The sequence below is a fragment of the Mustela putorius genome, unplaced genomic scaffold (genome assembly GCF_011764305.1).
Source record: "Mustela putorius furo isolate JIRA1106 unplaced genomic scaffold, ASM1176430v1.1 tig00537227_pilon_pilon_pilon, whole genome shotgun sequence".
Lineage (NCBI taxonomy): Eukaryota > Metazoa > Chordata > Mammalia > Carnivora > Mustelidae > Mustela > Mustela putorius.
In genome coordinates, this window is record NW_025422368.1 from 14624815 (window position 1) to 14650196 (window position 25382).

At 38.1% G+C, this 25382-nt stretch overlaps 1 protein-coding gene and 1 pseudogene across 2 annotated transcripts in view; one reads left to right on the forward strand and one right to left on the reverse strand.

The window, feature by feature from the left end:
• SLC2A13 (solute carrier family 2 member 13) overlaps window positions 1-25382 on the forward strand; it is a 378234-nt gene that overhangs the window by 115573 nt on the left and 237279 nt on the right. The window lies entirely within an intron of this gene.
• Window positions 1868-23449, reverse strand: LOC123389996 (annotated as a pseudogene).

The following is a 25382-nucleotide window of genomic DNA, read 5'->3' on the forward strand; positions in this document are numbered from 1 at the left end:
TGTCAAAGGTACCTACTGTCCACATGACTTAATCACTGCTCATGTTGACTTTGATCCTCAGTGTATGGTTTCTCTGTGATCAAGTCACTCTTCCATCACACCTGTTCTGTGTTGTAGTGTTTAGAAATGAATCTCAACCCTTACTTAAGGTGTGGAAGTAAAGCCCCACCTCTTTGAGGGCAAATATCTACATAAATAATTTATAATTCTCCCTGAGAGATTTGTCTGTTCTCTTCCATTTATTTATTCTGTCACATATTTGCATCTCTTCGACTCATGGATATTTACTTTATGCCTTGGGCTGTAATCCAGTATACTTTATTTTGTTGCATAAATTGTTCAGGCTTGGACACTAGAAGCTCTTTTAGTTGACCCTTATGTCTTTTTGACATACTTCCATCATTGTGCCTTTTTTTTTTTTTTTTTTAAGCATTTCTTTACTTTCTGGCACTGCAAAGTGCTCTAAAGTTATCTTCCATATTTGCTCCCCCAAGTCTAAAATTATCCATTTTTCCAAGTTCCTTTTATTTTATGTGTTCATTGCTATTTGGGTGTTATTGCTTCTGTGCCTTTTGAACTGAGAGCAAGGAAATTTGTGTGTATACAATTTTGTGTTGATACAGATGTCTGTAAATGTTTCCATCTGTAACCATATGTACCTTTATTAAGCTAAATATGATTTTATTCTGATATCTCTGGATAGTGCTGGTGATATACATGCAGTAAGGACAGGAGAGAGGAGACAGGACAGCTGAGGAAGAAGAGAGGAGGGGGATGTTAGTACAAATTACAGGATTTAAGGATTTAAGCTAATTTCTGTTTTTCTCTAAAATGGTTTTGAGAATTTATTCATTTAGGAAGACTTTAAAAATATACATAATTTAATCAAAAGATAATAAAAGAAAGAATGCAGTATTGGTGATGGATTGTTCTGAAGATGGTATATCAAGATTAACAAAAGTGTTTTTGCTTTTCTAAAATATTTTTTTCTTTTTTTAATGGGACTATATTTGAAATCCAGGGAGAGACATATAGGCAGTGAAGGGAAAAGGAGAAGGGATGACAGAAAAATAAGTGAATCAGTTAATGAAGTAATATTGCCACCTCATACAAAGCCTTTCAGGATTTCTACTAAAGTACTTCGCATATGAATGAGGATAAGGCATTTTGGGAGACAGACCAAGTTTTGAATAAGAGTTCTGTGCCCTATTACCTGGGTCACCTTGGGCAAATTTCTTAACTTCTCTAAATCTTAATGTTTTGATTGCAAAAATGAGAATAGTAATACCTGCCTTGCTGAGTTGTGAGGATTGAATGAGACGTTTATAGAGCACCAAGCACAGTGATGGGCAGGAAATAGAGAATTACCAGATCCAACTTCCTGCCTGATTTGTGTGCTGAATGCCACTGAAAGTTCTGGGGGTTTTCACCATTTTCCTGGTATGTATATGGGAAGCTGGATTAATTCTAAGACTTCTCAGAGTCAAGCCAGCATCGGTACTTCAAACTTACTGACCACCCAATTGAAAATAGTTAGAAATTTGATTCAGTGTTTAGTTTCACGTCATTGTAAGTTTTATGTATGAGAAACTGAATTTATAGACATTTCGACAGTAGAGCTGTTTTAATAATGAGTTCCCATTACACACTTAAAATTATTTGATTTGGTTTGCAATCATACTTACAAACCCAATCACATTATTAAAAGAAAAAAGTTTTTTGTAAGTAAGCTTTTCTATTTGTCCCCATTAAAAGTCTGAGTTTTAAGTAGATTCTTGACCAGTGTCTCATATCCTTTACCTCATTCAACTGTAACACCTGTCCTATCCCCAGTAGCTTTTCCAGAACTCTTATCTTCACTGGAAATCTAACTGAGTTTTCCCAGGGCAAACAGGGCTTCTTTAGCACTTGTACTTTCACGATGACAGCATAGTGGAGAAGATAAATTGACAAGCCTTATCTGTGTCTTTCCCAGTGCCATCTGGACTCAAGTCATTTTGTCTGCATCTCTCAGGTCATGATTTCCATCTTCTGGATTTGGTGCTGAGCATAAGAGTTCTTCTGAATCTGATTGTGGTGTTTTTTAAATAAAACCAACCCCGCTTTAAACAAGTAACCATCTGTAGTCTTGACATTGATGTGAGCTTTATTCATGATCTACCATGTTTTTTTTGACGTTTTGGTCAAAAGGAGCACCTTTTATCATGATCCGTGCCATGAAAGTTAGGTAGCTTTTGACTTGAACTTCATCAGTAATTTTCTAAATTCATCTTCTACAGATTAGCAAGGCTAGTTCAGAAACCCTTAAGGCCATCACATCAGTTTTAGCTCCTTGAGATCTTGTGACTAGTATTTTTCCTAAATTTTTTATATTACCAAAGCTTGTGCTTTCACATCATACCATTCTTTCTTAGAAAGTACTTCTGACGCTTCTCATAAGGTCCTTTTTTTTTTCCTCCTTCCCCAACTGCCATGTGCTATTTAGAGAGCAAAAAAGGCACATTGTTTGAATTTCTTCTTTAGGTCGAGTCACTTAAACACTTACTTGCCTCTGTATCATCACTTTGAGAATTATTCCTAATCTCCACCTCACCATGTTAATTGAATTTCCAGAAAATTTGAGGCAATACTCAACTGCTGTGAAAACTGGCAGCACATTGGCCCAGTACTGTAGTGAAACTCATTGCCAGTGGGGTGGACTTTCTGGTTCCTGTCCAGGTTGCAAAGGTGGTTTGACCTGGCTTCCGGTATCTGTTAGTTTCCTATGGCTGCTGTAACAACGTACTACAAATTCACAATGGCTCAGTTCTATAGGTCAGGAGTTTAGGTTGTCTTGGCTGATTTCTTTGCTTATGTCTCAAAAGGGCAACAAGATCAAGGTGTTTGCCGGCTTGGGCTCTTTTCTGGAGCCTCTGGGGGAAATATACTTCCAGGTTTATTGAGGTTGTTGGCAGAATTCATTTCCATGTAGTTTTAGATTGAGGTTCCCCTTCCCTTGCTACAGTTCATCCTCTTCTTGCATGGTCTAGAAGTCACCCGCATTCCATGGTTTGGGTCCCCCTACTTCAGAGGCAGCAAGAACAGGCTGAGTCCTTCCCACCCTTCTAGTCTATCTGGCCCTCCCTTCTGCCTCATCTCTAGACACTTCTGCCTTCCTCTGCTTTTAAGGGCTCAGATGGTTAGATTGAGTCCACCCAGCTAATGTAAGATAATCTCCCTATTTTAAGATCCAAAACCTTAATCACATCTGGAGATCTCTTTGGCCATGTGATATAACAGAAAAGATAATAAATGTAAATAAGATCAAGAAGGCCATATGTGTGAAGGTTCCAGAGATCAGGGAGTAGAAATTAGGGGTTTTTTGGAGGTGGAGGTGGGAGGCACCTGCTTTTGCCTACAGATTACAACACTTTTTTGGTTCTTAAACCTAGACTCCGCTATGGGTCCCTAAAACACAATAGCTGGTTCAGAGGCGCACCCTGCTGTATTTACATGTTTTGATGGGTTGAGCTCTCTTTCTCCATAAGCCCTCAAATCCTGGTGTGGGTACAGGTCTCCAGTCTAGGTTTTTTTCTTCCTCAATGTATTTGCTTTTATTTCAGAGATCTTATCTTACATTCCTGCTGCTAAGCTGCTGTCAGGAGGTCTGGTCTTCTGTGGAAATGTCCCCGAACACATTACGCTGACTTCACTATTGAGGGAGCGGAGGAAGGGGTCTTGGTTTACTGCCCCTCTTGCCGCCTTACGCACTTTTATTTCCTTCCTCTGTAGGAATTAACTTTGTAGGACAGAGATGGAAACTCCTTAGAGAGTTAATCAGTATTCATGAAGCAGAATGGTGAGGTGGTTATGAGGATAAGTTGAGAAGTAAGAGTACCTGGCTCCTGGCCTTTGTTTTCTCATCTGTGAACTTCATTGGTATTTGTGAGAATTAAATTAGTATATCTAAATGCAGTAAAACAGAGCTAGGAACACAATCACTAAAAATGTTTATTATTATAATTACCATTTGCATAAGTACAAGGGAGCAGAATAAGTGATAGTTAAGGATATTGCTTTGGAATTAGGCTGTCTGAACTTAAATCCCACATATACCAGTTATTAGCTTTGTGTCTTTGGATATCTAGAAAGCTATTTAAACTTCTTTAGATCTCAGTTTCTTCATCTTTAAAATGGGAATGATTGTTATCATTTTGTAGTGTTTTTGTTGGTGGTATTACATGAGATAATGAAAAAAATTGCAAGTGCTCAATAAATTGTAGGTTTAGGGCGCCTGGGTGGCTCAGTGGGTTAAGCCGCTGCCTTCGGCTCAGGTCATGATCTCAGGGTCCTGGGATCGAGTCCCGCATCGGGCTCTCTGCTCAGCGGGGAGCCTGCTTCCTCCTCTCTCTCTCTGCCTACTTGTAATCTCTCTCTCTGTCAAATAAATAAATAAAATCTTAAAAAAAAATACAATAAATTGTAGGTTTAGTGCATGTATTAAAGTTAAAAAATATTTACTGAGAGTTTCTTCTATTTGGAGGGTATTTAATTTTTTTATATCAGGGATTAAGGCATATTAGGGATTTGGGATGTTGTTAGCCACTTAGATAATGTACCTCAATAAGAGTCTCAGAATTTACTACCCAATGTGCAACATGTGCAAGGCTTATACCTAAAGATTCAAGAACACTTACAGGTATTTGCATACAGGGTAACTCTTACTTAAAACATTTTTTATTTTTCCTGTCAGCTCCCATTTATTTGGATAAGTATTGTTTTTATCCCTCTTCTTCATTGATCATTGGAGATACCCACTGCTTTCTTAGAAAGCTAGCACCACATTAAAAAATCCTATGCATTGAAATTTATCTAAGATTATAGTTAGTAGGGCAATTAATACACTGTTCCGCTTGAAGCAGGAGTTGAGGTTAGCATAATTTATGACTTCTCAATAGGTATTGCTTTTTTTAGAAGTCGTTTTTATTCCTTATTATGTAACTTAATTTACAAATTTTATTTGATGAAGTTTCTATTTCTCGATGGTTCTGAAACATGTCTTCCTGTCCTACCCCTATTATGATCTCGCCATTCTTCACTGAGGGTAGAAATAGAGCAGGCTCGTGAGACAGTGGCTGATAAGCCTATTGAGTGTTTCTTTCTCACAAATCACAGATTTAAATGATTTATTTGTAGTTTTTGTTATGAATTATTAATCATACTCTGCAAATCAGAATCTCATATGGTGTATTTTTTTGCTTTGCTCAAATCTGGTATAGGGGAATGGTGTCTTTTTCTGTTAAATCATTGTGTTGGTTTAAAAACATTCAAACACAGTGTATCACCACAGTTCTACTTGATCCAATGCAAGGATCAAGGCATGCAGTTTTGGGAAAATAATTATTTTCTCAAAGTACTTTTAATTTTTTTTCTTCATGATTATAACCTCCTGAGACCAGGAATTAGACAAATACTGATATGAGAAGTTACAAAATGAACAAATTGTAGCTTGTATCAAGTCAGGTGGCCATCTTTGAAGAACAGTTTCAGAATCTGTATTATATGAGCCACACAAGACAGAAATATCTCTAACCTGTTATAGAAAGCCTTCTCCATTCAGCTACTTTGTTTTTTGGGTTGCAGAATTTAGTCCATTTATATTTAAGGTAATTATCGATAGGTATATACTTACTGCCATTTTGTTAAATGTTTATTGCCTGTTTTTATAGTTCTTCTGTTCCTTTTTTCTTCTCTTGCCCTATTCCTTTGTGGTTTGATGACTTCCTTTAGTGTGATATATTTATGTCCTTTTCTCTTTATTGGTTGTGTGTTTGTTACAGATTTTTGCTTTATGATTACCATGAGGCTTATATATAACAGGTTGTATCACAAACCAGTCCATCAGTTAATAACAGCTTAAGATCGATCCTATTCTAAAACTCAGTATTTTTACTCTCCTGCCTTCCATATTTTATACTTTTGATGTCACATTTTGCTTGTGTATCCCAAGTGATTAATCCACTACATTTACTGTGTATTTGCTTTTGTGGCAAGATCTATTCTTTAATATGTTTTCTTCTTTCCAAGAAGTGCCCTTTTCAACCAAAGATGTCCCTTTCACATTTCTTGTAAAGGCTATTTAGTGGTGGTAAACTCCTTTAGCTTTTACTTTCTGGAAGTCTCTCCTATTCAGTTCTGAATGAGAACTTTGCTGGGTAGAGTATTTTTTTTTTTTTAAGATTTTATTTATTTATTTGACAGAGAGAGATCACAAGTAGGCAGAGAGGCAGACAGAGAGAGAGAGGAGGAAGCAGGCTCCGTGCAGAGCAGAGAGCCCGATGCGGGACTCGATCCCAGGACCCCGAGATCATGACCTGAGCCGAAGGCAGCGGCTTAACCCACTGAGCCACCCAGGCGCCTTTGGGTAGAGTATTTTTGATTGGGATTTTTTTCTTTCATTACTTTGAATATATCATGCCATTTCTTTCTGGTCTGCAAAGTTTCTGCTGAAAAATCTACTGGTATTCTTATGGGAATTCCTTGTGCATAATAAGTTCTTTCCCCTTACTGCTTCAATATTCTTTTCTCTTTAAATTTTGATATTTTAATTATAATGTATCTTGATATGAGTCTCTTTGGGTTCATCTTGTTTGGAACTTCTGGGCTTCCTGTAAGTGGATGTTAGTTTCTTATCCCAGATTAGAGAAATTTTGAACCATTTTTTTCAAACAAGATTTCTGCACCTTTTCCTCTTCTTCTGGAACCTCTATAATGCAAATGTTAGTCCATGTAATGTTGTCTTATAAATCCCTAAGCTGTCTTCACATTTTTCTTTTTACCATCCTGATTGAATGATTTCCACTGCCTCATCTTTCAATTGATTCTTTCTTCTGCTTTATTTATTCTGCTGCTCAACCCCTCTACTGTGTTTTTCACTTCTATATTCTTTAGCTCTGTGACTTCTGTTTGGTACTTTCTTACATTTTTCCATCTCTTTGTTGAAGTTTTCACTATGTTCATTCGAGCATAGTTTCTCAGTTTGGAACTATGTTTCCCAGTTTGATGAGCTCCTTTCTAACAATTACTTTGAACTCTTCAAGCAAATTGTCTGTTTCATTTAGGCTTTTTCTAAAGTTTTATCTTGGTCTTTCATTTAGAACGTACTCCTCCACTTTTTTAGTTTGCTTGACTCTCTGTTGGTTTCAATGCAGTAGGTAAAACAAGCACCACTGCTCAGTCTTGAAGAAGAAGCAGCCTTGTGTAGGGGATGAACCTTGTCTTTCAGCCCTGCCCCCAATTTTTGTCTGTTCTCAAAGCTTTGTGCTTGTTCAAGCAACCTGTTACATTTTAACAGCTCCCGGTAGTTGAGGATATGCCAAGACCTGTCACTGTGCCTAAGGGGATTTTTTTTTTTTTTTAAGATTATTTATTTATTTATTTGACAGAGATCACAAGCCTGCAGATAGGCAGGCAGAGAGAGAGGAGGAAGCAGGCTCCTCACCTAGCAGAGAGCCTGATGTGGGGCTCGATCCCAGGACCCCGGGATCATGACCTGAGCCAAAGGCAGGGGCTTAACCCACTGAGCCACCCAGGCGCCCCCTAAGGGGAATTTTTTGGCACCTAGATTCACTGACTAGAAGCCAGATCTTCAGGTAGCACCTTTTAAAGTAGGTGGATACATATAGTTCTGTGAGACTTCAAACATAAACTCTGTTAGCCAGGTGATCTGGCAGTGTTCCCTGGCTGACAGTTGTAGAAATTGAGGTTCTAGACATGTGTATAAGTTCTTTTATGGAAGATACTGGAGAGCTGGAGGAAGACAGGGAGAGTATCAAAATGACATCCCTAGACTGCGTTTCTTAGGAGGATCTCTGTAGTCTACACCAGGTGTATGCCAAACCTGAAGCCTATCCCTCAGGCCAAAGCTCCAGAACAAACTGAGGTCTCCTTTACAGAAAGACAGGGGGTGTGCCTTTGATCTGCTGTCTTTGCAGTGTCCTGGGGTAGCAGCCTGCCAACAGCCATTTTCTAATTGCTATAATCCCATAGCACCCAGAAATGCAAGCCTCCCCGGCCACTAGAGCTTGGCCGTCAAGGGGTCTCCCCTGGGAAGTGGCTGCAAAATCTATGGCACCAGACATAAAAACCAGGACACAAGCCCTGTGTACAACTCCCCCCTCTCCCCAACCCCGCCACCAGGAGACACTGGTACTCCGGAGCACAGCTGACCTCGATTACAAAGATAGTTCCTGCCCTCCAGAAAAGGATTAGAATCAGCACTTAGGTGCTGTATGTTTAATTAGAAGGCTGCACCTTAAGCCACAGCCATAACATTTACCTAATAAGCCTTATTTACAGAAAGACCAAGCTCCTGGGTCTATTGCCACCTGCTGTCCCCTGGGAAAGGTAACTGATTAAGAATTCTTTCTCTTTTGGTTTAAGTCCTGTGGGACTTATAGTCATAAGCCCATGTATATATGCTGCCCACGGCAGACTCACCTTAGATGTAAGGACACACACAGATTGAAAAAAACTGGATGCATCATCTCCCTGATTTCAGACTATATGACAAAGTTACAGCACTGTATACTCTGTGTTATTGGCATAAAAACAGACACATAGAAAGAAGGAATCAAATAGGGAGCCCAGAAACTCACAAATATATGGTCAATTAATTTACAACAAAGGAGCTAAGAATATACGATGTGGAAAGGACAGTGTCTTCAGTAAATGGTGTTAGAAAAATTGGACAGCCACATGCAAAAGAATGAAACTCGACCACTATTGTACAGCATACTAAAAAATTAAAACAGAGTAAAGACTTAAATGTAAGACCTGAAACCATAAATCTCTTAGAAGACAACATAGGGTATAAGCTCCTTGACACAGGTCTTGGCAGTGATTTTTTTTTTTTTTTAATCTGACACCAAGAGCAAAAGCAACAAAAAGAAAATTAAGTGGGACTATATAATACTTAAAAGCTTCTGCACATCCACATCACTCGGCACCAGGGAAATACAAATCAAAACCACAGTGAGATACCACCTCACATCAGTCAGAATGGCTAAAATTAACAAGTCAGGAAATGACAGATGCTGGCGAGGATGCAGAGAAAGGGGAACCCTTCTACACTGTTGGTGGGAATGCAAGCTGGTGCAACCACTCTGGAAAACAGTATGGAGGTTCCTCAAAAAATTGAAAATAGAGCTACCCTACGGCCCAGCAACCGCACTACTAGGTATTTACCCTAAAGATACAAATGTAGTGATCCAAAGGGGCACATGCACAGAATGTTTACAGCAGCAATGTTCACAATAGCCAAACTATGGAGAGAACCTAGATGTCCATCAATAGATGAATGGATAAAGAAGAGGTGGTATAGATAGATAGATAGATAGATGGATGGATATGGAATACTATGCAGCCATCAAAAGAAATGAAATCTTGCCATTTGCGATGACATGGATGGAACTAGAGGGTATTATGCTTAGCAAAATAAGTCAACCAGAGAAAGACAACTATCATATGATCTCCCTGATATGAGAAAGTGGAGATGCAATGTTGGGGGCTTGGGGGTAGGAAGAGAGGGAGACAAACCATGAGATGAGAGACTCTTAATCTCACAAAACAAACTGAGGATTGCGGGGGGATGGGGGGAGGGTGAGTGTGGTGGGGTTATGGACATTGGGGAGGGTATGTGCTATGTTGAGTGCTGTGAAGTATGTAAACCTGGCGATTCACAGACCTGTACCCCTGGGGCTAATAATACATTACGTGTTTATTTAAAAAAAAAAAACAAAACCCAAAAACTTCTGCACAGCAAAGGAAACCATCAAGAAAATGAAAAGTTATCTTAATGAATGGGAGAAAATATTTGCAAATCAAATATCTGATAAAAGACTAATATCCAACATATATAAAGACCTCAAAAAATTCAGTAGTGTAAAACCAAACAATCTGATTTCAAAATGGGAGAGAGAATCTGAATAGACATTTTTTCAGAGACTGGACAACGGGTACTTGAAAAGATGCTTGACATACTAGTCATCATGGAAGTGCAAATGAAAACCACAATGAGATACCGACCTTATCCCTGTTACAATGACTACTAAAATAACATGAAGTAACAAGTGTTAGTAGAGATGTGGAGAAGAATGAATCCTCATGCACTACTGGTCAGAATATAAATTGATGTGTCCACTATGGAAACCAGTATAGAGTTTCCTCAAAAGCTTAAAAGTAGGCCTACCATATAATCCAGCAATTACATTTTTGGATATTTATCCAAAGATGACCAAAACACTACTTCAAAAACATGTATATGCCCCCATGATCATTGAAATATTATTTAGAGTAGCCAAGTCGTTGAAAAACCTAAGTGTCCATCAGTGAATGAAGGTATAAGGAAATTGTTTATACACACACACACACACACACACACACACAGAGGAATATTTTCACCCATATAAAAGAATGAACCGTTGCCATTTATAAAAACATGTATGGACCTTCAGGGCATTATGCTATATGAAATAGGTCAGACAGAGAAAAACAAGTGTCATATGATCTCTCTCATTCAAAACAAAACAAACAAAAATACCTCATAGATAGAGAACAGATTGATGGTTGCCAGAGGGGAAGTGGATAAATGGATAAAGAAGTGGATAAAGAAGGTATACATTTATTTTAAAATAAAATAAAAATAATATAAAAATATAAAAATAAAAAACACTTTTTCATATATTGTGTATTGGTCTGTATTTATAACCCAAAATTGTTCGTTGTAAAGCTCAGTCTTCTGAGGTGATTTTTAGGTATGATTAATTATGTTTTTGCCACCAGAAGAGTCTAAATAGTTCCTTCTGAGAATTGTAATCCCTTGATAAGGCTTCATTTTATGTTTTCCATGGGTTACTATTGATAGATAACATTTTAATAAAATCTGACTAGAATTTCTAGGTAGGTTGATAATGGATTAATAGCTGTCAGAATTTAGAGTTCTTTGAACTAGTGTTACAGAGTCCCTCATTTTAAAAGCAAATTTACTGGGTTTTAAATGTAGTATTTCCTTTGCCCAATTTCTGGATAAAATGCTCTTCTATATAAAGTGATAGAATAAACAAACATTTAATTTAATTTCCAAGTCAGAAACATTTTAACTGCTTTAATTTTTTTTAGTAAATGTAGAGATAATAACAAAAAGAAACTAATATTTGTCGCTACAAATAATTAAAAAATTTCTAACTTTCTTTGCTTAGTAGCCTCTAGACATTTTCCTCTTGAAATTATAAGAACAAGTTTACTTTTCAGAGTTGTCACTTTACAGTAAGAATTATTATGATTTGTAAGATTGACTACCTCATAAAAGTGTCAATTCTTTATATTTGACAAAGATTTTAAGTATTCGAAGACTCAAAAGCAATTTAATAGGGGCAGCTCAACCTACAATCTTGGGGTTTATTTAGTGTGAAATGGATATTTCTGAGTGTTAGTTAATAAAATGAAGGCAAATAAATATTATCCCTATACATTGTTTCATGTTGAAAACATTTCAGTGTTTAGATTGCTTAAAATAATTTTTCCCCTGAAAATAACTTATTTTGATGAAAGAGCGTGAACTGAAGATAGGTGGGTAGATGTGAACAAGATGATTTTAAACTAGGTAATTTCAATTTTCTATGAAAATTTTGATTTTTCTTCTTTTCCTTTGGTTTTTATTTTAAAATATCAATTAAAAATATAGCATTCAGGCAGTGTAATACATAAACCTTGGAAATATTGTATTTCTTTTTATGTATTGCAGTATATACAGAATTTAAGTCTTATATAAAGATCTGAATCTGCAGCTAGTGCCTCAGTAGACAGAAAAATGCAAAAATATTGAGCATCACTAAAAAATACACATGTTGTGCTCCTGTTCTCAATAATAGTACTTGTTCAGGAAAATGTAACAATAGAATTTTATCTTAATAAAACCATTTTAGTGAACTGCAGACACTGAAACATTCCTTTGGGTTAGATCAGTTCTCCATATAACATTCTGTTTTGCCCTAGAATGTATATTCATTCATTCATTAAAAAAAAAAAAAAATAAAAGTATGATAGGTGTCAGTCCTGAACTTTCTCACCTTCCTGGGTTCTTGATCCCAGAATTGAACCCTGGCTGGGCCCAACAGCCTCTTCAAATGAGATTAGCAACATCAAGGAGCATGTCCTCAATGGTTGTATTGTAGACAGTTTCCATGTCCCAAGAGGTCCTCCTATCTTCTGTCACTCTGTTGATAGCCATACCCTTAGGGCTAAAATATCTGCCATGACTAATTCCTTGGTTATAATTTTCCTTGTTTGTAGGGAAGTCATGTTTGTTGGCTGTAGCAGTCTCCTGTACATCAGTGTCTGGTCCATCTCAATAAAGATCACAATTTCAGAATGAGGATGGGGAGACAGAAGGACTTAAGCATATATGTAGGCAGTCATAGTTCAAAAGGAAATATCACTCTACCCCCATGGACCTTAGGTATACCAGATGTTATCCAGTTGCTCTGTGTCTGGGTGTTGGAGGTCACTAGCTGGCCCCTTGTAGAGGGGCTTGCTTTGGAAGAACATGCTGTGTAACATCTATGAATGATCAAATGGGTATTTTGTGTAAAAGGACAGTAATGTCCTTTCATGGGCATTATTAGATGGTCACTAACATTCTATTATGATCTTACCTGCAAGTATATGTAGTTCTTTTATAAGCTTTTACCAGTTTCATTGTTTCTTCTATGTGTATCACTAACCTGCTGAGTCACCTAGGCATGAGACTTGAAGAACGAGGGTCTCCAACTCATGTTTCATCACTTACTATTTTGGGGGGATTATTTGTATTTGCTTTACATATTTCTAAAAGACTCTTTCAGTTCTTGTATATATGTGTGTAATGGCATTGATATAAATGAATTAAAATTTCACTTTATAAAAAATGCTAATAGCCAGGGGAAAGGGGGCAGCATGATCACTTACTACCTTTATGATGCTCGTTTGATAAAAATTCATCGGTTGTTTGCAAGAAGTGGGGCTTTTCCTGCTATTGAAAGATGAGATCCAGTTTGCTCCATTGGTCCTTATAGGATAGACATTGTGATGTAGTAGGTCCGCTCATTAACAGATTCTGTAAAGTAGTATAACTTGATTTCTTTCTTTCATATTATGATTAAGGTCAGTTTCAAAAAGATGTTTTGAGTAAAATTTTGAAGGATATGCAATTCATTCTTCTTTAAAATCTTTTGAGATATCATTCACCGTAAAATCGACATTCACTTTTTATTTATTTATTTATTTAATATATATCTCTCTTAAAGATTTTATTTATTTATTTATTTATTTGTCAGAGAGAGAGAGAGAAAGACAGACGGACAGCACGAGCGCACAAGTAGGCAGAGTAGCAGGCAGAGGCGAAAGGAGAAGCAGGCTCCCTGCCAAGCAAGTAGCCCAATGTGGGACTCAATCTGAGGACCCTGGGATCGTGACCTGAGCCACAGGCAGCGGCTTAACTGAGTCACCCAGGCATCCAGACGTTCACTTTTTATTTATATAGTATAAATTTTATCCTTAGGTCAAGGCTGGCTCTCAAAAAGTTACTTATTCCATGTAGCTTTGGCCCATCAGCAGTTTGCTTTTTCTCAACTAACAGAATGTTATTATGTCGCTGGCTTGCAAGGAGAGTGAAAAACAGCTTTATGAAACCCCTCCCTAAGGTAGTTATATAATCCTAGTCTATGCCATACCCATTACTAATGCCTTCTAAAATCTCTCCTGTATGTTTCTCTTTCTCAGAAAGCTTTGAACTCTTCAAGGCAGGGGACTGTGTTGTTATGATACTCTGTTGTCTTTGAGGATCTAGGAGAGTGCCCAATTTGTGGCATGTGCTCAACAATTTCATTGTATAAGAATGAATTAATGAAGAGAATTCTTTTTTTTAAGACTTTTAAAGGAAATTTCCCTCATTTTTTGTTTTATAGTGCATGGTACTTGGAAACTGTACTTATTTTTGTTACTCTCTTGGCCTGTTTCTTAACCTGTTTTCAGTTGTGATAAGCAATATGTCATTCTTTATGGTTGGGATCAATGCAGTACAGTTATAGGCAGTTCAAGCTTTGGAGTCAGAGCCGGGTGTGAATTGTAGTTCTGGTGCATTTTAAATATGGGTTATTGGATATATTAACCTCTTTATTTCTTCACTTGTAAAATGGGTATGAAGTAAGAACCCACTTCACAGAGTGGTTTGTGAGGATTGGGACAATGTGTATCAAATATTTAGCCTGGCATATAGTAAGCACTTGATAAAACATGTTTTGTCGTAGTTGATATTCAGATAGTTAACATTCCCTTCATGATAAATAAGCCTAGTTTCTTGGAACGCCAGAGGAGCTCATCCAGTTAAGCGCCCGACTCTTAATTTTAGCTCAGGTCATGATCTCAGGGTTGTGGTATTGAGCCCCCCATGAGGTCCCACATTTAGCAGATAATAGGCTTGAGATTGTCTCCCTCTCCCTCCGTCCTGCCCCCTGCTCATGCACTCATGCAGGCACTTGCTGTCTAAAATAAATAAATCTTTAAAAAAACAAGCCTTGTTTCTTTAACCTGGTTAATTGAAGTCTAGTTTCTTAGTAGTTCTCCTTCATTTCAGTGAGCTGAAGAAATATTTGTAGCCTAGGGAGAATACATGTAGTAGATTAAACATTACCTAGTTAACAATGTTATCTAGCTACTGGGTTAAATTTTGCCTTGTGTTATTAATTATGGGGATCTTTTTTCTTGTGTTGAACTTCTGTTGTATTACCTAGTTATTTGGCCTTAACAAAAACCTTGCTTGTAAAATTTAAGATGATTGATATCTTAAAAATGTTACATTTGTTGAAGAAACCGCAATCATTTTTATTTCTGACTAAATTCATTTTGTGTTTACGTGCAGAATTTCAGCAAATCTAACTTTATTTATAGACCTTTATGTCCCAGGGGTGCTAAAATAAAGTGATTTTTGTAAGATTATAGTTTCAATAACCCTGAACATCATTAAGTCCCAAGAATAGAGTGCTGACTTAGATGTCAGAAGACTTTTCTTTCTTATTTTGATTCCCTTGGTTATTAATTTGTGACCTTGGGCAAGTCCTTTAACTTTACTCTTTTATCATTTTCCTCATCTTTTTCTGCCTTCTCTACTTCACAGAATCATTGAGAGTGAAATGAGAAAATATTTTGGGATGGTAAAAACTGTAGAAATCCAAGATATCTTGTGTGTTAATGGCAGTGTTCTATGAAGTTAATTTTTTAGACAAGATCATAGCATAGGCTGAGGCCATGAAAATGTGTCTGTTCACCTGACTTTTCACTCCAGATCAATGTCAGAATTACTCAGGAACTGCTCTTAATGATTTTTTTTTAAATTTTTATTTTTTTTAGTTCCCTTTGAAAGAAAATCTGCAGAATCATCACGTAATAGCTTCTTATCTGTTCCCCTCTCCAGTATTTGCCGCCACTTTAGCATTACTGTTCTTTTAGTTGAAGCCCAGATTAAGTTAAGTGCCAAAGTCAGCAGATAGCGTTGTGGAAACTTTCTGAAAATAGCTGAACATACCAGTGTTTGTCCTTTGAGTTCGTGAGTCCGAGACACTTCTGTTTCTTTGATCATGTTGATATTTATATACATGTTAACATAGTTTCTCATAAACATCCATACCCTCCCGCATTGTTTCCTTTCTTGATAAGGACCTGGAGCTTTTGAACCTTGAGGAAAAATGCGTTTTCAGCCTGCATATGGAGCTTGTCCCCCTTTTAGCAATTTTTAGTTTTTAGCGTTCTATGAAGACTGAGTGGAAAAGTGGAAGGTTATGGGCTAAATTGTATCCCTCCAAAATTCATACGTTGAAGACTTAACCTCCACTTCCTGAGAATATGATTACATTTGGAGGTAGGGCAGAAGTAACTAAGGATAAAAGAGGTCAGGTAGGGGACGCATGTGTGACTCAGTCGGTTAGGTGTCCAGCTCTTGATTTCAGCTCAGGTCATGTCTACTTTGTGGGGTCGAGCCCTGCTTCGGGCTGTGTCCTCAGTGCAGAGTCTGCTTGTCCCTCTCCCTCTGCTTTCCACCTGTGCATGTTCTCTCTCTCTCTCTCAAATAAATAAAATCTTCACAAAAAAAAGAGGTCATGTGGGTGGGCCCTACTCTATTCTGACTGGTGTCCTGATAAGAAGAGGAAGAGACCCAGGGGTGAGTGTTCATAGATGGATGACCTTGTGAGGACCAGAAGAGAGACCAGGGTATCCTTGCAGAGGAAGACTGTGTGGAAACACATAGAAGACAAGCCAAGGAGTGGCTTCCAGAGACGCTAAGTCTTCGGACACCGTGATCAGGACTGTGAGAAAATAAATTTCTGTTGTTTCAGGCTCCCAGTCTATAGGATTCTGTTGTGGCAGCCCGGGCAAACAAATACCAAGTCTCCCAGATCCTGGTGCTGGGCATTCTCTGTGTGTTCGCCATTGGGACTGTAAAAAACACCTTAAAAAGACTTGGTAATCCACAAGTAATACAGTTTCAATTTGAATTTAGTAGAGGTTCAATTTGAATTTAGTAGAAGTTCACAGATTTTATGGGTTGTAAATTCAGTTTTTTGGAAGGTGGATGTAGTGGTAAAGCTACTTTTAGGCGTTGAAAAGACAGAGAAGACTATTTGAGATAGTTTATTTAATAAAAGCTTACATTACATCTTTTGTAGTTTGATATACTTTTTTGCCTTAAGATTATGGAGGAATTAATGCAAATGGCTTAAAATGTCTTCAATAGATATACACAAAATAAGTCATCTTGGTTGTTTTTTGTGTATTTTAAACCCTTGAATTCCGCTATTACTTACCCACACCAAGTGTTTTGATGTTAATATAAATGAAGCAGTCTAATTTATGTATGAAATTTTGGTGGGAGGGATTAATGATTTTTACTTGGCTTAATTTTGATTTTTAAATATTGAATCCTGTTTATATGACTATTCATGGAAATGGCCATTTTATAAGTAAGGTAATGAATAGTGTCTTTTCACACACAGTGCAATTTTAAAATGCACATGGATAATCTCAACCCATTCTTCCAAAACCTTTTGGGGTTAACATTGCTCTCTTAATTTTCTAGGAAATGATTCCCAGAGAGGTAGGACACTTTCTCAGTGTCAGACGGGATTCATGGATCCCATGTTTTCTCAGTCCCCATCCAGAACTCTTTTTCTATTTCTTAGACTCAGGGACACCAAGCCCCAAGGACTGAGAGATGCACTGATGTGTGTGTACACATTTGCTGTGTGTGTGTGTGTGTGTGTGTGTGTGCATTTTCCCTTGTTTTTAGTTCTTACCTTTTCTGGTAACTTTGTGGCAAGTGTTTTCCTATGGTAGTAGTGATGTGCATATTTTCTTTTCTTTGGGCGCTTTGTGTGCACTTGCACATGTGTATGTATGTGCAGTGATATCAAAATACAGCTTGAAGCAGTGAAAAGATTAGTCTCATCCTCTATAAGCTTGGATAGCAGGATGGGTGCAACTTCTGGCTGAAAATAAAATTTTAAGATGTGCCTAGCTGTTGCTTCTTATTTCAGTGGATAGCAAAATCTGTTTATAATAGTTAAAGGGTAGGTCTTTAAAGGAAATTTTTTTCTCTGGAAACACATCACCTGTAATCTTCAGCTCGTAAGGTAGACAACCTCTGTGTTAGTATTCAGATAATTATGAAGCTGGCTCATTGTTCCCAGACCTAATACTAAATCCCTGTCTTTCACGTATCCTAGCAACTGACTTACACAGGGAGGATGCAGAAGGAAAGCCATCAGGGACTTGCTCTGCATTTCTCAAACAGCAGCTGAGAAATAGTACCCAGACTACATTGTTTCTTTTCACCATTTCTACTAAAGGCTTGCCTTTTACGTTTATTAGCTTCTAAAAGAGGATAGTCATAGAGGATAAACATGAAAAATTGAGTAGTGGTGATAGAACACCAAAATGAAATTATTGGAAAATTTCCTTAGTAGTAATATTTTATGTAGTCATTGCTATTTATGTGTATCTTAAAATCACAGTTCCTGGGATAAGGAGAGGAAATCAGTTTTGTTTTGTGTTTGAGAATTAAGATATTTATTATTATAAGGTAATTCCTCTTAGATGCTTAATAAGTACTTGGTCATAATTGAAAATAGGATAGATTTTCAGTGTTTCATTTTCTTTCTTTTTTTTTTTTTTAAAGATTTTATTTATTTATTTGACAGAGAGAAATCACAAGTAGGCAGAGAGGCAGGCAGAGAGAGAGGAGGAAGCAGGCTCCCTGCTGAGCAGAGAGCCCGATGCGGGACTCGATCCCAGGACCCTGAGATCATGACCTGAGCCGAAAGCAGTGGCTTAACCACTGAGCCACCCAGGCGCCCAGTGTTTCATTTTCTTAAAGGGAGGACATATACTATAAAGACATGACACATGTATGTGTGTGTAACTCTGTACATACATCTGTGAATTTTAAACCTTTAGACTGACAAATTGAGAAATGCTTTGTGAGGTAAAAGGTAAACTTCATTATGTTTAAGCAAAGAAAAATAACAACCCATTTCCAATTCCTCTTTATGAGGAATAGATAGTAATTTGATGTCAGTTTTAGCACATGATGAAAACAGAAACTGTGATTTTACACTTTGATATATTATATTTCTAATGTCATTTAATCTTACCGCTTCATTATGGAGGTCTGAAATGTAAAATATAATGACATTTACCTGTTATTAATACTATGACACAGCTGTTAGGAAAAAGTGCCTTTTGGATGACAAGAATCCAAAGTGATGTCTCTTCCCTTCTCCACGATCATTATACTGTTTGCCATAATTGACTTTAGGGGTTTGGAAAGAAAACTGGTGGAGAAAGGGGGAAAAGAAAGCAAGGGGGAAATGGAAGGAAAGATGAAGCCTGAGTAAAACAAACAAAATCACAGTTAATGGCTAGTGAAATGTGGGGCCGTGGAATCGAGGGGCGCTCCTACATGTTTCTTCGTACTGCCTCTGTGAAAGTGATGTTCTGTTGTTCTTCTGACAGCCCTGAGTTTGCTAACTAGCTCGCACCTGCCAGGGTGTGCTGGTGCTGTCAATGCAATATCCGGTGTGAAAAAAAAGAATAAAAGTAGAAAACATAATAATGTGGGTCCTTCAGTGTGAGCTGAAGCTGAGCACCATTTGTGTGTGTGTGTGTGTGTGTGTGTGTATGAAATGAAGACTTGGGACTAGATAGGTCTTTTCCAAAAACACTCTGGGGGCCTGTGCTGATCCATAGAGTCTGTCAGTCTTTCCTTCCCTCCACTTCCCTCGCCCTTTCCTTTCTTCCTTCTGCTTTTACTTATTGATTTGAGAGAGACCGAGCATGAGAACCAGACTCCCCACTGATCAGGGAGTTTGATATGGGGTTCTATCCCAGAACCCTATGACCACAACCTGAGCCATCCAATGCATCCCCATAGAGTTTTCTTTGGTTTTTAGCCAACTTAGAGAACTGAGTATTTTATAACTGGTTCATTATATAGTCTTAACTTCATGGGGTTCAAACTTTTTGTTTTTAATTTTTTTTTCTACTCACTGAGTCCACCTATCCTTTGTAGAACAATTCTTTCTCATAGGAAAACAGAATTCTCAAATTCTGTTCCCCATTTTTTTCTAAGTCCATTTGATTTAAAACTTCGGTTTCCTATATGAGTTAAGGCTTTGTCCTTCATCTCTGATGAGCTCAAAGTGGCATTTTGCCCTGCTGAATGACTGTTGTTCAGGCCATTTGGTTGCCGTGCCCTACCCTTACCCTCTCCCATTTCCTACCTGCCAATCCTGCTGCTGAATGTGCTCCATTTCTCCCTGCTTCCTGCTTAAATAGACATGAGGGCAGGTTAGTAAGGTTACCTCATAAATCCATGCCTCACTAGACCATGAGTTTTTGGTGTTTCCCATTCATGCAGGCACCTCCTGTCTTGATGGGTGATTTTCTTGGTCCCTATCTGTTGGCTTGGAATGTGAGGAGTACCCCCTCTCTTTTCACATGTGCCTCTCTAGAATACATGCTACTTAATTGCCCCCTTGGTCCACCATTGCTTTGGATCTGACTCAACGTTCATGCAGATGCACATGTGCGTGCGCACGCGCGCACACACACACACACACACACACACAATGTCCTCACTATGCTGTTATTTTTCACACATGAAAAAATTAGGCTGTCTAATATTCTTTCTTTGGAGGACTGCTTCTTATCCTAAAATCATATTCTTACTACTTTATAAATTCTTTTTTTAATGAAATTGTGACAGTAGATGGTAGCTCATTTATTTTTGTTTCTGATGGAAAAAACTGAAAGCTGCCAGCACCTTATAGTTCACAGTCCTCATTGGTAAGTCCACACGTTCTTCAGGCATCCATTTTCCTCTTCTTTGATTTTAATCATGCTAAGATCTGAGTAAGGTGCATCCACTGTTACCTTAAGGGTGATTTTAAAAGGAGAGGGAATCAGCAGTTGTAGCAGGGATTACAGCTTTATCCCAAACACTGACCCTCACTGAGGCTTCTTCCCTGGATGTCTCAGTGGTAGCCTCTGGGACCTTGTCCAAGCCTGGCCAGTACAGGGAGTGGAGCTGAGGGAGGGAGCCGGGACTTCATGTGGGTGGGGAAGGCAGTGGCAGCCTCCCTTCACAAAGCCAGTAAGGGAGCTGCCACTGCCTGAGGGGACCTGAACCTCAGGAGAAAAGGTTCCCCTGGACAGCTACCTGCAAGGATTAGCAGGGAATCGGCACAGGTTGTGTTTCCTTCCTTAGCCCGTGAGGCTATTTTGCAATGGTACCAACACAGAAAAAGTGTTTTTGAATGATACTAATGGCTGTTTATGAAATGTATAAACAAATGCACAAATGAAAGAATGAGTGAATTTTGAGGGTGGACAACAGGACGGTAGGAGAAGGAGGGAGGGATGGACAGATGTTGCAATGATGAAAAAAGAGAGAAGACATGGGCCTCGATGCCTAGGTTTATAAATTTAAAGCATTTGAGACTAATCTGTGGGGTGTGTGTGTGTGTGTGTGTGTGTGTATGAGGGGTCTGGATGTTTAAGAAACATCCAAACATAGAATTGGGCTTTCAGTAAAGCTTTTATTATAGAGACAGTTGACACTGCTTAAGGTCTCTGTACTGTGATCAGACAATGCGTCCACTAAGTGTGGATGGTAGGATATTGAAGTGTTCCTAGCACAGCTGCCAGCAGGGACTACATTAAGCCCCAGTGTCACTTCTGTGGGGTGGGGACATCTAGTTATGTCCCTGGAAGGAATTGCAGGAATCTCTTTGCCTTCTTTTGCAGTGTTCTCCTAGCACTATAACACCACAGCCCCCATTTCCCAGACTTCATGTTTCTCTGGCAGGTGCTGAGATACTATTCGTAGAACTTGGTAAAACCAGACGTGAGTATGGACACAATTCATCTCATACTTTTGATCATGTTAAAAACTCGGGGAGAATGCCCTGCTAAAACAGGAGCTGGAAGTTAAAGTCTTAGCCCTCTATGAAAAATACTCATTTCTTTATTATTTGAATTTTATTTATACTTTCATTGAGCATTTATTTATTGGATGCTCTGTGTGCTTGGGCACCAGTCAGACCCTACGGATATTGTGGAGAAGAGAGGTAAGTCTCCGCTCTGGTAGAAAGAATTCACTTTCTAATGGGAAGAGGAGAAACCTACAAGAAAATAAATATGTGTAAGACAGTTTCGTACGGTGAGAGGTAATATTTGAGAAATAAGATTCCAGAATGGCTATAGATGTCAAGGATAGATGTATGGCAGAGGAACTCTGAGGTCCTTGATGGTGAAAACTATTTTTTTCTCTTTGGTTTTCTTTTTAAAATCAGAATTCTAGTCCCATTTTATAGGGAAAACTAGGAGAATGAAATTGAACACTGTGCCCCCCCCCCAAAAAAAAACTTGACAACAATAAACATTATTGAGAGCAAGTTTATATTATTTAAAGCTTAATATATTTTACAGTAATTTTTTATCTATAAAATTTTATTGGGACTGTGGCAATTTACAAAACAAAACTGTAATTTTCTTATTGTTAATTTATACCCTGATCCTTTTCTGGATCATGGGGATCACTTTCTTTTTGGGGTAACTCTCTCAGCTAGGAAGTTAATAGTCTTTCCTATAATGCATTTTTGTGCTTCAGGATTTTGTGGGAAATGTGCATATGGCAATGATATTTTTAGCCCTTTTCATATCAGACAATCTTGAAGCTTCTTTCAGGACCTAGTTTCAGTTTCATCTGTTTTGTGTAAATTCGTCCTGCGCAGCCCCAGTAACCACCTAGACAGGATGTGCATTTTGGATTGTTCACTCATTCAGAAAATATTTGTGGTTGCCTGTTACTTACCGTCACTGTTCTGGATCCTGAAGATTTAGCAGTATTCCAAAAGAAGCCCTCTTCAAGTTTTCTTTCTGATGAGGAGAGGTGACCAATGAACATGAAAACTTAGTGAAAAACAGGTGGTAATAAAAGTTAACGAGGAACAGGGACAAAGTGATACAAGATAAAAGACAGTAGACAACAATGGGACAAAGGGGTTACACTTCTTTGTAGGTTGGTCCAGGAAAGTCAGAAAGGTGGCGTGTATTCAAAAAGCAAAAATGGGGGAGGTAAGTAAGTCATGCAGCATGGCTGAAGCAGAACTGCTTGGAGGGCTTCAGGAGTTAAGGTCAGAAGAGCAGATTATGTAGGGACTGTAAGGATTTGGGCTTTTATTCTAAAGAGAAGGGGAAGAACACTGGAGCAGAGGACGGACCTGGCAGACATGGGTTTATAAAGACCCACCTGGCTCCTGTGTTCACAGTGGACTGGAGTGAGACAGTGGTAGACTCAGGTCCCTTAACTGGTGGCTACTGGAATAATTCAGCAACAAGAGGCCTATGTCTACATGATTGCTACAAGGAGAGTGAGAAGTGGTAGAGTGTAGAGTTGACATATTTACTTATGCATTGGAAATGAGGTATATGAGAAGTTAGAGGAATTAAAGATGACCTGAAGTTTTTACCTGGAACATCGTGAAGACGGGTAACTGTTAATGGAGAGAGATCGTAGGAGAGGGAGGTAATACTTTGGGGAAAGGGGGTTAGGAGTTTGCTTTGGACTTAGCTTGAGATGACTTTGGACATACAGGTGAAAAAATTGCAGACAGTTGGGTGAGCAAATTTTTGGCCCAGGAGACAGGGTGAATTTAGAGATGCGAATCTGGGGATCACTGATGTATAGATGGTGTCTGCCACCATGATTTTCACGCATGTTTCAATTACAGCACTTACTGCACTGCTCTATCATTGTTTGTTGATAGATCCGCCTGTCTAGCAAGATCCTTCGGGACAGAGACCGAATTTTACTAGGCATTTAAATATTTTGTTCATGACAGCCTGGCCATGGTGTGAAGCTGTGGGTTTCTTTGAGCAACTGGGTTTACTTGTAGCTTCATGCAGGGAAAGTCATTTCTCTTAAAACTGAAGGTGCAGTTTAAAAGCTACCAGAGGGGGCAGTTGGGTTGTTGAATGTACAGTTTGTGGCCAGAACTTAATATTTTATCATCTCTAAGTATTTAAATCTTTCTCCCAATTGTTGTTACCCTTGTGCTTCTAAGAAATACATTCCTTTGGGTAGCCCAACTCAGTGCAGTCATCATCTTGGTATAAGTGACAACTTTAATCCAGACTAATGCTCATGTAAACCCTGTAACCTGTTGGCTAGGTGTTCCTGAGATTTATGCTCTTTGAAATTGGTTGGCTTGGTGAGTGTGGTGAGTGTGACCTGACCATGGTGATGTCTGTCTGTAAATACTACCCCCACTCCTTTTTTTTTTTTTTTTTTGGTCTGCTCTGAGTTAAATCAAGAAATTGAGAGTATTTAGAAATCAGTATAGTGATGAACAGTATAATTTTATGTCTTTTGAATCTAATAAAACAAGTGCTTGTATTTTGCGTGTCTTTTTTTTATTTCATTTTTCTAGTAATTTGTTTTTATTGTATTTAACAAAGTATCAGTCTGCAACAGATTGGAAAATTTTCAAAAACTGGTCCATCAGATAGTTTGAGAAATAGCATACTGGTTCATTATATCAGAAAACAGTTCACTAATAAAGGACTCAGCTAAATCAGTAACTCTCATAGCGGGTGGAGTGGATCAAATGTAGCCAGCAGGCATGGTCAGTATTTCCAGAAAATGTGTGCGCTTTGAAAAAAATTCTTCGCTCTGTTTTTCATGTCAGGATTTATTGATGGGGATGTGATCTGGCAGCATGAAAAGAGGTAGAGAACCACCCTAGTGCAAGGAACATGAAAGAATTAGGGATTTGTTTAATATTTTGTTGATCTCAAGTCTGACGTTTTGGTGGGTAGATTATAAGATAAATGACAACTGCTAGGTTTTATAAATATTTCCTTTCAGCATCCAAACTTTAGGTGTGTCTTCCGATGTCAGTGTGTTGTTTGATGGTTTTCTAAAAGCAGCCCATCTATGTACCAACTACTTAACCTAGTTTCTTAGTTTCTGGAACATTTTTACTCCTTTCATTTATCTTTTTGACGCTTCAAAAGGAAGTTATTAGGAGACACATTGTGAATTAATAATCATTTTGCTCTGTTCCTTAATACTTTTCTTAATCATTATTACCTCCCATGAATAATTTTATTTCATTTTTATTAAATAAGCGATGGTCATGAGCTTGAGCCTGGCGGGCATCACAGAATGCCGTTAATGGTTAACATGGTGATTTCAGAAACAGAAAATGAACGGGTGTAAGGAATAGAAGTAAAGGGAGCTATGGGAACTGTATGCAGCAAACCGTATGACACTAAGACACAGCAGGATGGACATATACACAGACACATAAAGCACTAGAAAGACCACAGTGGACAGACCACTGGAAACTGCGGTAGCGGAGTCCTCTAGGCTGTGAAGTTTGAGGTGGTCTCCCTTTGTTATTTATTATCTCGGAACTTCCTAGAAAACCAACCTTACCTGCATATTAATACTGCTACTCTGATAGGAATTTTATTTTTTTTTTTTACCAATCACCTTACCCTAAACATGTAAATAGCCTAACTATAGGTTAGAGAAGTAAATTGGTAGATTTGATATTCTAATTAGGATGTTCTTGCTTATGAAGAGTTTAAAAATGACTGTCAAACTCTTTCTTCTTGGTGATTTCCCCAGTGACTGCCTGTAGACTCCTTCTTTGGTCTTTGTAAAGCTATATGACAGCAAATCTGTATCGGTTAATGAGCACTTGAAAAGCTATTGTCTAAGGACTGTTTGTTTTGCTGCTCACAAA